This window comes from Alexandromys fortis, unplaced genomic scaffold (assembly GCF_014885135.2).
Source record: "Alexandromys fortis isolate MF-2015 unplaced genomic scaffold, M_Fortis_MF-2015_v1.1 scaffold_205, whole genome shotgun sequence".
NCBI lineage: Eukaryota > Metazoa > Chordata > Mammalia > Rodentia > Cricetidae > Alexandromys > Alexandromys fortis.
This window is the reverse complement of record NW_026068107.1, coordinates 17599-28397: the sequence shown is the minus strand read 5'-3', so window position 1 is coordinate 28397 and position 10799 is coordinate 17599. Positions and strand designations below refer to the sequence as shown.

The following is a 10799-nucleotide window of genomic DNA, read 5'->3' as shown; positions in this document are numbered from 1 at the left end:
CTCTTCCAAATATATGAGGGAAACATATTTTTCTTACCTGGGAAAATGAATGTGGGAACTTGTATATCAGATGACAGTCTTCTTGTTTCCAGAATACAGAAAGCTCCAAAAATAGCCACTAAGAAATTAGACAATTCACGAAATCAAACTTGGCCAGAAGGGTGAGTAGATGCTCCAGTAAGAGAAACATAACAGCCACAACATGCTTAGGGAAGAGAGACAGGTGACTCTGAGGGGACTCTCAACACCCCCATAAAATACTCAGAAATAAAGACTTGTCATACGAAGACCTGGCAGGTTGTGGAGGATGACTCTCCCATACCCCCTGCTGGTGGCCATGGAAAACGGACAGACACTTGGAAAAGTATTTCTCAGTTTCTTCATATGTTAATTGTCATCTGGCCATCACAACCCCAAATATATTACCTGGAGAAAGAGAACATATTTTCTTTTAAAGACTCATTTATTTCAGTTCACACCAGCTTTATATACAAGACACTGAAATTGAAAACAACTTCAGCAACAGGCAACAGGCAAAGACTCATATCCCAAAACCAGTACGGCAGTTTTCAACTGTAACTCCAGTGCCAAGGGATCCGATGTTTTCTCTTGGCTTCCATGGGCACCAGGCATGCATGTGCTCTTCATACCTATATGTAGGCAAACATTTATATACATGAAATCAAACTAAAGTATGAAACTTGTCATGTAGCTATACATTGCTACACCTTTTAATATTAAGAATGAACAATTATCATGGGCAACAAAAGAGATAAATTTAAACATATATGCAAGATGAATGAAGGCCAGATGTCTCTAAACTCTGGTTCTATTCTGATACATTCCAGCATATACAAATTTGTCTATAATGGCAGATTGTTATTTTCCTGCAGACAGGGTAGGGCAGTGGTTGGGATTGAGAACCTAAGGAATATAGAAATGAAACTTTATGGATTGGTAAATAATAATGAAACTTGGACCTACCTGAGTATAAGAAGATGCCTATTGTCATTATGGGGCAAAGTAGAAAAATACTAATTACATTTAAGATTTGCTGACTTGGACTTCAGAGATGGCCCAGGGTTAAGAGGACTTGCTGCTCTTACAGAAGACCTGGGCTGGGTTCTCAACACTCACTTGTTGGCCCACAATGGACTGCATATCTCTTTATAGGGGAAGCAACACCCGTTTCTATCCAAAGCAGCACACCCTGATCCTGAAACCAGAGCAAAAGAAACATACACTGACCCTGAGACTAGAATCAGTTCACTGGCCCTGGAACCAGAGCCCAACGTTTAAAAAAGGCCAGTGAAATAAACACACTTTGCCCCTGAAACCGAAGCCACAGAAAGACACTCTTCCACTTACCAATTCGGCAAAACAAACTAACCAATATCTCAGCATAAAAGCAACAAATTCCTGAGCAGGAAAACCAGCTGATCACTGAGCATGAAACCACCCTGTATTTGTTCAGTGGAAGCTGACTTTCCCTCTTTGCAGGGGCAGCCACCTCCTGGATTCTTTCCTCTCAGTGAATCTCTTGAATGAGGCTTGGTGAGACCTTCTTTGTCTAAGAACAGAGAAGCAATGACTTTAACTGGAGACGAGCTGAGGAGAGGGGAGCAGAACTGGAAAAGCTTCTCCTAGCAGAGCAGACTTGTTACTCATCTGAGGATCTAAGCAGAGCTGTAACAACTTGGCTGGAGAAACCATACTGATATAAGTCAGCACATGAGTAAAGAACTATGCAGATAAGTTAGCAGTAGACTAAACACCAGGTCATCATTGAAGAGGACCAGGAGAATTATAACACATATCCTATCACAGCAGTAAGTGATTAACTAACTTTCACAAATATATATCCAGGGACATACTTGCACAAGCATGAGTATATACACAACACACACTAACAATTGTCAATGTAAACACACAGCTCTCACCTTAAAGGCAGAAGAGAGAGTTCATTCTGGAGTCAAATATCTGTGAGTAAACATGAGAGAGACAGGTTTATGTTAGTACAAATTGCATGTTACAGTGTGGAAACAGTTTCATGAAGTTTTTATAATAACAGAATGAAGAAACTATAGACTCTCCTTAAGTTCACTGGTGATAATATTAAGTAGACTATTATGGTAAAGCAGAGAAACCTCAGGTACAGGCACTAGCTGCTATGTGATGACACACAGTCCTTTAACTGGTAGAAAATTAAAGCTTTGTTAAGGAGACATATTCTGATATTTTAAATATCAGGTCCAATGTCATCTGTTAGTGACAAGGTGTTAGGTAAGTCCAACACAGGAAGCCCAAGGAGTGGCTACTCATGGGCTCAAGAGAACACAAAGGAAATTGTAATTAGGCCCTGGGACTGTGACTTCCACCATCTATATATCACTGCAGGTCTAAGAGTCAGTCAATCAGTCTTTGCAGACCAGCCTCTGCCAAGGAATTTCTGTACACACACACACACACACACACACACACACACACACACACAGACACACACACACACACAGGACACCTTTCATTCTCACTCTCCTAGCTCCCTGGTGTTTACTTAGAGCTCTAGGGGTACAACCACATTACAACAGATTCATATCTGACCACAAATGGGATGGTGAGAGCTACTAACTTATGTGGTTTGAATGAGATTCCTGTGACGATGGTCATGGACTTGTCTCTGGGACATTTCTCTCATTTGTTTCAGACTGTCAATAATAACCTGTAAGTGCCGACAAGAAAATAGGGACAAGCTGCATTACACATCAAATAAAGTTTTCATCATGGGATAATCCATGCTTTCAACAAAAAATATCCTTTGTAAGTTTCATTGACACTTGGTTCATGACAGTTTACAGAAGATTTAATAATTTGTTCACAGAAAAAACAATACGTATGAATTGTGTATAAAAAATAATACCAGGCACCTTATGGAGTTTGATAGCCATTTGGGCAAGAAACTGCTCTTGTCTGGACTATTGCATAAACTGGATACAGAGAACCCGCAGAGAGGACTGCTGAATTTGCCTAAAGGTGAGATGATCTTTTGGGGTTCCTGATTCATGAAAGAATCTGCAAGACATTATTCAGGACAAGCAGATAGTGATTGCCTTTGAAATTTCCTGCATTGTGGAAATGTCTGCTGGAAACTATGGGCCTGTAGGCCGAAGATGGATGCCCCAACGGTACAGTCACTTTGGGTGACTGTCCAGGCAGCGAGATGTCTCTGTCATTTCTAGAGTTTGAAAGTTGCTTATTTCTTATTTGCTTAGGTAATATTGTATCTTTCTGGACTCTTTGATAGAGTTAAAGAATAGTTAGTTATAGTTATAGTTTTCCTTAGTTATGATATAGATTATTGTAATTTTTACTTGATAACTGTTTTGTTATATGTAATTCTGCTCCGTTAAAGCTAAAGCCTTCTTTTTTTTTTTTTGTTTAAACAGAAAAAGGGGAAATGATGGAGGAAGGTCATCAAGCAATAAAGAAACTGCTTGGCTGGCCCTGATAGGTTAAAGAATAGGTGGGAGGAGTAAACAGAATAGAATTCTGGGAGGAAGAGGAAGTGAGGTCAGACTCTACTCTGCTTCCGGAGAGACCCGAGAGCTCTGCTCTCTGGAGCAGAGACGCCATGCTCAGCTCTCCCGGGTAGACTCAACAGCTCTACTATCTGGAGCAGAGATGCCAGGCTCCACTCTCCCAGGCAGCTCCGACCCAGGATGGATGTAGGTTAGAATCTTCCCGGTAAGCACACCTTGGGGTGCTTACACAGATTATTAGAAATGGGCTAGTCCAGGTGCGAGAATTAGCCTAGAAAAGGCTAAATAGAAATGGGCCAAGCAGTTCTTAAATGAAAAAAAAAATAAATAAAAAGTAATACCAGTTATAGATGAATCAAAATGTACAAATATTTGTGCATAATCCCGACCGATAGATCCATAGTGCTGATAGGCTAAAAGATTTCCAAACATTGCTGAATTGGAGACAACCTGTCTTAATGAAGGACAACTATGTTCACGGCTCAAACAATTCATTATTAGTAAGATGTATGTTGATTCAAAACTGAGCTTACGATTCAATGCAGTAACAATAAAATTACACTTATTCTTTTTAAAAATTGAGTGGATAACTCTAAACATTGTAGATTAAATACATAGCTTGTGGGAAAACCTTATAAACAGACAAATGTTAAGAGAACAGCATTGCCTGATAGGAGACCTGTTTGAACCTACAGTAATTGGACCAGCATGCTACTGAATCAAAGTTGGCAAGAAAAACTCCAAAAGCAACAGTCCACGCTCACATCTACACATTTACAGACCACTGCCTATATCGAGTCAACATTTTTCCTGTACCCGATGCTGGCATCAAGCTTGTGTGTAGTGCGTGTAGGGTGTGCTGTGTAGAACTGACCATACTCCTGCTGCAGCCTCCCAGGCACTGGGATTACTGGCATATATACCATGGCTGGATTATTGGAGAACTGATGTTTCACAAATAAACAAGGAAATTTAATGCATAAAGATGTCCTTTCAGGAAGCAATGCTGAGGCAAGTGTATATCCAAACCCACAAATATAAACCAGGAGCTACATCGTATCATATGTGAAGACCTTTCAAAAATAGATTACAGATGTAAAAATATAAAAATCAGCCTATCAATGTCAAACAGAACACAAGAAGAAAATCCCTGTCACTGGGTACCAGGCAAAGATTTCGCAGACAAGACACCGAATTAAAACCGTAATTGAAGAAGTAGAGAAGGTGGGATCTTACAATTTAAAATCTCCTGCTCTTCCAAAGACATGGATGAGAATTGACATGATAAGTCTGAGGCTAGGAGAAAAGTTAGAAATACATATATCTGATAAAACATTTCTATGACATATACGGAAAACATCGAATGTCAGTCAGAAAGTAGTAATTGAGACCCGTGAAAGATTTCGGGTGTGCTTTTCAAGGGGGCATTGATAGGATCGCCCCCTTTATAGAGATTCATTAGAGATATTAAGGCCATAGGCAGCGTTGCAGGGATTCTGAGGAGAGATCAGGGCCACCTGGCAGGGTGGGCCCCACGAAAATGGAAATTTAAATGCCAGACTGGTGCCAAGCACAAAGTGTCCCACACCTGCCACCCCTTCACGAGGCAGCCAAGGCAGGAGAATCACTGAGAGTTCTGAGCCAGGGTAGGACACAGTGAAATGCTGTCTCAAATCCAAACAAAACCGCAGATTACTAAAAAGAAAATCCTCTAACCAAGTGCATATTTTAGTATCATCTGAGACAGGAAGGGAAATTATGGACTAGTATTTAGACTTTCCCTCTTAAACCTCACTGGTCCTATGGGCAAGCAATCTCATGGCCTTTTCACAGAGAGGGACATGTACAGACAGGGCCGGGGAGGGGCGGGAAGGGGGCTAGTGGAGAGGAAGGTGCTTGCTGGTCATCCAGTAGTAATTTAAGCTGGGAATAAATAGCTGAATATTAACTCATTCGAATAATATTAAAACTGTTAAAAGAGAAAACATTTGCTTTCTTTTCTGTTTGCCCAGAGATCTGACTGACTGCAACTTGGAAAGAAGACAGCCTTGCTGTCTCCCTTCCCTCTGAAATCTCACAGATCCTATGGGCGAGCAATCTCTTGCACAGAGTGGGAAGTCGGGATCACAGAGTGCTCATTTGGCCTCATCTCCCTCCTGCTCACTCTCCCACAACTCCCCTCCTGGACAATGGCTCCAGCACACCCCGGTACAGAACAGCACAGGAGGAGGCAGAATGGTCCCAAGTCTGTCTCCTTCCGGAGATACACAGGCTGCAAACCCCGAGGTAGGAGTGGGCCTACTTTCGTCTGGAATCCCTGCATCTTCCTCCCAACTTTCAAGAAGAATCTGGTGCTCACCTCCGGGAATCCATAAGCTCAACTCAGTCCAAACACCAGGAACTGAATGCTCCTTTCCAGGACATTGGCGGTCGCCATTTGAAAGCTGTCACCATAATGGCCCCGGTTTCTATGACAACCGCAATGCTGCCTCCCTGGTAGCAACCAGGAATGGCTCCGCCCAGCCCTCCCTTTCTCTCAGAGCAGGAACTCTTCACCCTTGTTTTCACCCAAGAAAGCATACCCATAAGAGAAACTGTCCCCACTACGAATGCAGAGCTTTCCTGTTTTGTTCGCTCTGTGAACACAACATATCCCTGGAAGCATGCCCACGTTCTATTCACCAGACCATGGCGGTGTCTGTGGAAATGTCGTCACAAAGATGAACATTGCTGTCACGGTGATAAACGAACAGTTTCATCCAATAATTAGCTATGCATATATAATTTCATCAAGGGAATTTAAAGTCTGGGACACCTTGCACAGAAACATCCTGAAAAAGAAACGTCAAAGCTCAAAATTATTGTGTTGGAGATGCCGGGAATTGAACCCGGGGCCTCATATATGCAAGACATGCGCTCTACCACTGAGCTACATCCCCACACCTGTCAATAGCTTCATCAAAGCCCATGTGAATTCAGAGAACCGAGCCAACATTCAGAGTCTCTGCAAGGGTCTGCAACAGGTCCTATGAGCATATTGGATTCCAGGTTGAGTTTAGTGCTTTGATAGGATACTTGGGACATTTGTTGCATGAGAAAACAATCTATTTTCAATCAAAGGAAAAATAATAACAATAAAAATAATAACAACAACAACAATAACAACAAACCTTATGCTCTTTGAAGCAAGGTAAGCTAACAATGAATGATATTTGAATTACTCAGTCCCATCAATTTTACTTCAACTTTACCTTGCAGGTGGTTCAACATGCCAGTATCATGCGGAATTAATAATTATATGTTGCTGATTAGTGATATGCACTCATATCTGAGAGTATGAAACCCTCTCTAGCATACCTCCTTTCTCTTTTAAAACACGCCTTAGTTTCAGGGCTTGAAAAGCAGTTTTTCTAATCTTGGTCAGGCTGGTCATTTTGTTTCTTAACGTTGCCAATACTGTCCATCACTCCATTTATGGCAATAACTAAATGTGCGGTAGCTATTGGTTTATAAAACCCTAAGGTGCTGTCACTTTCTGCTTGTTTATGAATCTCACCGCTCGCTTTGTAAGTTTCAAAAATGAGAGGTTTTCTGAAATATGTCCTCCTTTTCACACATGCTCTAGTATATGTCTCAATATACAAAATCATTGAATAAATATTGTATGGATGTTCATATGAGTGAGAAAAGGGAGTATTTTTAAAAAGAAAACAATCTATCTTTTTTCATTTACATACCAATCCAAGTTTCTATTCCCTCTCCTCTGCCCATTCCCTCCACTTACCCCCCTACCCCACCTTCATCCAGTCCTCAGAGAGGGTAAGGCACATTGCCCAGAGGAAGGACCAAGCCCCTCCCCCAATATATCCATGCTGAGCAAGGTTTCCATGCAAAGATAATGGTTTCCAAAAAGTCAGCAGCAGCAGCAGAAGCAGCAGGGATAAATCCTCTTGTCACTGCCAGTGGCCCTGCAGTCTGCCCCAGCCATAAAATGTTAACCACATTCAGAGGGTCCAGCTTGGGCCTATGCTGGTTTCTTCCCTGTCTGGCCAGAGTTGGTGAGCTCACATCAGCTCAAGTAAACTGTTTCAGTGGGTGTCCGCATCCTGGTCTTGAACTCTTTGCTCATATTCTCACTCCTTCCACTCTTCAACTGGAAAAAATTAATATATAGTACCTGAGACGATGCCAGACTATAGAAGACTGAGTCCACACTTAAGACATTGCTTAACCTCAACAATTATTGGAATACTACAAAGAATGATATCAAAACAGGGCTTTAATATATAACTTCTAGATAAAGACAAAGAGGAATGGCAAATATGTGAGCTAGTGTGGGAGACTGAGAGCTACCTAAATTAAATGAAGACTAAAGAAAAAAGAGAAGGATGGAGGGATGGAAACAAAATGTAAGTGAGGGCAATGAAAGAAGCAGTAACATCTCAGTGCTGATTGTGGTCTAGGTTTGAGATGTTGGTGGATAAATACTGATAATCAAATGACCAAGAAGTAACAAAATATGAGTCAGTGTATCTCTGTGAGCCATGACCCTTTTGTGTTGTCCTTCATTCGGGAATCTTCCTTCCATTTTTATCGATAATAGATTTTCCCCGTAATCTATCCTGATTATAATTTCCCTTCACTCTACTCCTCCCAGTTCTGCTCCACCTTCCCTTCTATCAGGATCCATTCTGTTTCTATCTCTCAGTAGATAATAACAGGCTTCTAAGAGTTAACAGCAAAACATAACAAAATATATTAGAATAAGATTTTAAATCATAATTATCAAATAAAAATTGGATGAGGCAAATGAACAGGAGTAAAAGAGCCCACAAGAAGACCCTAGAATCAGAGACCCACTTGTTCACACACTCAACAGCCCCACAAAAATACCAATAAAAGTTATCCTAAAATACTGAAAGAGATAATATACACATTGAGGACCTGGTGCAGACCCATGCCTGCCTCATGCTTGCTGCTTTGGTCTCCTTGAGTTTCTGTGAGTTGATTTCGAGGGACCTGTACTCCAGATGGTAATCAATCTACCTCAAATTCCAAATAAAGCACTTTCGTTATACACTCCAAGGACACGTCAGCCTACCACCAGGACACTTCCATGTGATAATTGTACTTTATCTTATTTTAATTAATTTTATTATTTTTATCTCTTAGGAGCCCATTGTTTTCTAATAAGAATCAGAAATGAGGTGGATCTGGATGGCATGGGAGGAGGGGAGAAACTGGGGAGGTTAAAGGGAGAGGAAACTCTAATCAGAATATATTGTAAAGAAAAATATTTCTTTGAAACATAGGGGGAAATAAGAAATGTATCAGGATAACTATCGTGATGCCATGCTTCTAACACAACCTTGCTGTACAACTGTCCCTGCACATAGGAAAGGCCTCTGGGGCTGTGGTCCTCCCTTCTCACTTCTCATTCACTCAAAGCAAAAGGCCTTCCTTAGAAGGCTACCAACTGAGAAGCAGAACTAAGATGACTTAGGTGGGGACTCAGACAATTGGCAGAACTCACTTTTGGAAATAAACTATCTCCTGTCAGGAATTTTTGTATTATAGCAGTGAGTTTAGGATCTACCATGAAGACATAGCTAGGGATATACAGTAGGACTCTGGAATATAAGGTAACTCTTTTCAGAGGAATGTCTAAGATGGGCCATCCACCTATGGCAGAAAACTACAAGATTTTTCTCCAAAACATTGACTAAGCAGTCAAGCAACATTAGAAAACCGAACAACAACAAAAACAAACAAACAAAAAAAAACGCCCAAAAGTTGTATAGCTGGGTCTTGAGGTAAACTGATTCCCCATTTTCTGAGAAACAACCATACTGATTTCCAAAGTGGCTGTACAAGTTTTCACTTATTGTCCTTTGATTTATGTCTAAAAGCCACTTATAAGTGAATACATATTATATTTTTCTCTCTGAGTTGGGTGACCTCAGTATGTTTTTTCTAGATCCATCCGTTTTCCTACAAATTTCAAGATGTCATTATTTTGTACCACATTTTCTTTCTTTCTTTCTTTCTTTCTTTCTTTCTTTCTTTCTTTCTTTCTTTCTTTCTTTCTTAAAGATTTCTGTATCTTCCTCTCTGCCGCCTCCCATTTCCCTCCCCCTCCCCCAATCATGTTCCCCTCCCTGGTCAGCCCAAAGAGCAATCAGGGTTCCCTGTCCTGTGGGAAGTCCAAGGACCACCCACCTCCATCCAGGTCTATTAAGGTGAGCATCCAAACTGCCTAGGCTCTCACAAAGCCAATACGATACCACATTTTCTTTATCCATTCTTCAACTGAGGTACATGTAGGTGGTTTCCAGGTTCTGACTATGACAAATAATGCCGCTATGAACATAGTTGAGCACATGTCCTTGAGAAATGATTGAGCATCCTTTGAGTATATTCCCAAAAGTGGTATTGCTGGGTCTTGTGGTAGGTTGTTTCCTAATTTTCTGAGAAATCGCCATACGAATTTCCAAAGCAGCTGTGCCAGTTTGCACTCCCACCAGCAATGGAGGAGTGTTCATTTTACCCCACATCCTCTCCAGCATAAGTTGTCATAAGTGTTTTTGATCTTGGACATTCTTACAGGTGTAAGATGGAATCTCAGAGTTGTTTTGATTTGTATTTCTCTGATGACTAAGGATGTTAAACATTTCCTTAAATGTCTTTCAGTCATTTTAGATTCCCCTGTTGACAGTTCTCTGTTTAGGTCTGTACCCTATTTTTTAGTGGATTATTTGTTCTTTTGATGACCAATTTCTTGAGTTCTTTTTTATTTTGGATATCAGCCCTCTGTCTGATGAAATATCAGATGTATCATTCATATAATTGTTGAGAGAAGTGAGCTGCTTGTTGTTTAACGGCTGCTTAGCCCCTAAATAATAACTGAGAAACTGTATTATTTAAATCTCTGCTTGGCCCATTAGCTCTAGCTTCTTATTGGCTAACTCTTACATCTTAATTTAACCCATCTTCATTAATCTGTGCATTACCATGAGGTTGTGGCCTACCAGCAAAGTTTCAGCATTTTGTCTCTGGCTCTGGCTCAATGGCTTCTTCCTGACTCTGACTTTCCTTTTTCAGCATTCAGTCTAGCTTTCCCTGCCTACCTAGGTTCTGTCTTGGTATAGCTCAAAAGTAGTTTCGTTATTCATTAATGGTAATCACAGCACACAGAGGGGTCTCCCACATCACATAGTCAGACAATGGATAATGTTCTATAGATAGAAAACAGTCTTGCAGCAT

At 40.9% G+C, this 10799-nt stretch overlaps 1 long non-coding RNA gene and 1 other non-coding gene across 15 annotated transcripts in view; both read right to left on the bottom strand.

The window, feature by feature from the left end:
• Positions 1-5991, bottom strand: part of LOC126489714 (uncharacterized) — a 70546-nt gene extending 64555 nt beyond the window's left edge. For 9 of the 14 annotated variants that reach the window (XR_007588992.1, XR_007588995.1, XR_007588994.1 and 6 more), the window contains exons 1-4: positions 5896-5987; positions 1941-1980; positions 1369-1570; positions 38-1216 (exon numbers count right to left, since the gene is read on the bottom strand). This is a non-coding gene — a long non-coding RNA (uncharacterized lncRNA). Of the gene's footprint in view, positions 1-37; positions 1217-1368; positions 1571-1940; positions 1981-2629; positions 2720-5895 lie in introns of all 14 variants that reach the window. The other 5 variants (XR_007588991.1, XR_007588988.1, XR_007588997.1 and 2 more) reach the window with 5 other exon arrangements.
• Positions 5992-6403: 412 nt separating this feature from the next.
• Positions 6404-6475, bottom strand: Trnaa-ugc (transfer RNA alanine (anticodon UGC)). The gene has a single exon. It is a non-coding gene; the product is annotated as a tRNA-Ala (tRNA).
• Between the last annotated feature and the right edge of the window lie 4324 nt (positions 6476-10799).